This window comes from Nicotiana tabacum, chromosome 3 (genome assembly GCF_000715075.1).
Source record: "Nicotiana tabacum cultivar K326 chromosome 3, ASM71507v2, whole genome shotgun sequence".
Taxonomy (NCBI): Eukaryota; Viridiplantae; Streptophyta; class Magnoliopsida; order Solanales; family Solanaceae; genus Nicotiana; species Nicotiana tabacum.
In genome coordinates this window covers 205142341-205145096 of record NC_134082.1, presented here as the reverse complement: position 1 = coordinate 205145096, position 2756 = coordinate 205142341, and positions in this window count along the sequence as shown.

The following is a 2756-nucleotide window of genomic DNA, read 5'->3' as shown; positions in this document are numbered from 1 at the left end:
CCCGAAAATATGCTGAAAGATAAAACTAAAATATGTTATACAGTAAATTGATAAATTTAGAGTCTTCCTATTAAAAAAAAGATAAAAGGTCTCTCGGTGTACAATTAAAAGCCAGAGAATTAAATAATTTAGAGCCCGTTTGGATTGGCTTATTTTAAGTGCTTTTAAGCCAAAATCGCTTTTAAGCCATTTTGTAGTGTTTGGATAAAGTAAAAAAAGTGCTTTTAAATACTTATTTATAAGCTAAAATGATGAAAACAAGCCAAAAGCCAAAAGCTAGAAATCCTAACTTATGGCTTAAAAGCTATTTTGGCTTAAAAACTACTTAAAATAAGCCCATCCAAACGGGCTCTTAGTACGGGGTAAGAATTTTGTTTGTTCAGTCTATTAGTTTTTTGAAGCTTGTCTCGCATTTCTTTTTTCAAATGTCATAAATCGACATAAAAATTGTAAAATAAAAAATGGTTATTATGTTAAGATTCTGAACTTGCGAGCCATGATTTGTTTTTATGGAAGCCCAAATGAATAGTGCCTAATGTCACTAGGAGCGAGTTGGTGAGGGGCTTGAGATCTTGAGAATGGATCAAGAAAATTTTGATGCTCCCAGCCATTCCTAGTAAAAATTGCACGGGGCTCCTTATTTGGTCGCCTCCATTTAACCTATACTCATTCTTTTAAAGTTTTAATTTGTACCCACTTTTTAAACAACTTCATCCCCCTTTCTCCTCTTCCTTCTCCTCCTCAAAGTTTTATCTTTTCTTTTTCCAGAAGTAAGGTTCATCCCTATCTGCTTCTTCTTATTTCTCCGGTGAGTCCTATAAATTTTCAATCATTTTTTCCTTTTCGCCGACACCCTCAGTTGTAAAGGTTCTATCTTGGTTTTGCAACTTGAATCTTATGCACAATTTGATGTGAAAATGGGACAAGAGAAATTAATTATTAATTTTATATTGTTGTTCGCTGAATTGGGTCTGGCAGAAATTGGAGATTTCAGTTGTCGATTGAATTGGTAATGTGTTGATGTTTCTCGGTTCCTGTTAATGTTGCTTTAAGTTACTTCGTGTGGGTACAACATGCCCCCTAGAACTCTAGAGCTGAAGTTCGCCAGTAACAAACAAAAAAGTTCGTCAGTTACAAAATAAAAACTTCAACTCTAGAGCTGAAGTTCGCCAGTTACAAAAACAAAAACTTCAGCACACTTGGTTCAGCATACTTGCTACTTCAGTCCCATCTACTAGAATGCTGAAGTTTTGCGTGATTGTCTTTGCTACTTCAGCCCCATATGCAAACGTGACCCAAAAATACGTATAGATGCAAATGCCTCATCCCTATGCGAACCGGCTATGGAGATTTGAATCTAGCTTTGCGGTTAAGGCTGTCGAGCCCAATAAAAGAAGCTCTCGAAAGAGAGCTTTCTTACCCAGCTTAATAATAGAAATCCCGGGAAGGACCCTACTGGGACCATGACCATCCAAATATTTAGTCGGCTGCTGAATGAAAAAGTTTCATATGAAATACTAGTATGGTTTTATATGGAGCTTTTTACAATTATTATAAGGATGAAAGCATAAACTATCAATTTCATATCTTATCAATAAAAATGGTAGCCCGATGCACAAGACATTCAACGTTCGCGCAGGGTCCGGGTAAGGGATATAACTTAAGGGGTGTGATGTAGACTGTCACACCTCCTTTTTCCTACACCCGGGAAGGAATGTATAAGGGAGTTTTTCCAATTAAAGGACAATCGAAACGGGATTATTTACATTAAATTCAGAGTCGCCACTTGGGAGATTTATGGTGTCCCAAGTCACCGGTTTAAAATCCCGAATCGAGGAACGGTTGACTCTGTAATACAGTCCGCGAATACAGAAATCCGGGTAAGGAATTCTGTTAACCCGGGAGAAGGTGTTAGGCATTCCCGAGTTCCGTGGTTCTAGCACGGTCGCTTTGATCATACTTGGCTTATTAAAATTGTTTAATTACTGATTTTAAAACCTATGTGCATTTACCTTTCAACGCTTTTTAATCAAGAAAATTATCTTGAAACAGGTTATGTGCATGTACATCCATTTGTTTGGCGCGTTAAAAATCATGTCACGCGAACGTGTCCACAATTAATAACGCTTTACTATTGTTAAGAAAATTGGGCCAAAGTTGCGCATACTCCGATTTTGCTTTTAGAATCGTAATTATGTCGCGCGAACATATACACAACCACGATAGTATTTTATTAAGATTAAGATTGTTTCGCTCAACGTTGCGCGAACGTATACGTTGGTCTTAATTCTGGAACCCGTAATCATACCACATGAAATGCACCCGCGATCCACGACATATTTTATTTAACGTTGTTAAGATTTGGATTTGGGTCACATAAATATGCACCCGAGTTTAGGAAGGTAATATTATTAAAATACGCGCCTAAAGCAACTACGCGTTTTAACTTCGCGAGTGCCATGGAATTTTGCTAAATGGCACGCCTCGAATTCTAAGGTTGAGTTAAAAATTAATTAAAGCGAGGGTCACGCAATTGTCATTTTTGTTCGGCATGACGCACCTCAATTAAATTCCTACACTAATTAGTTAATTCGCCCCCACTTATCAAACTGCGCCAACTATTTTAATTTGTAGCCTTAATTACTCATTAATTAAACAACCATTTGCAAGAATAACTAGCCTTACACTAAGGTAGAGATATTTACGAGAATAACCACCTTTCGCATTCTTGATCCATAAGCTTGAGATGTAAAATT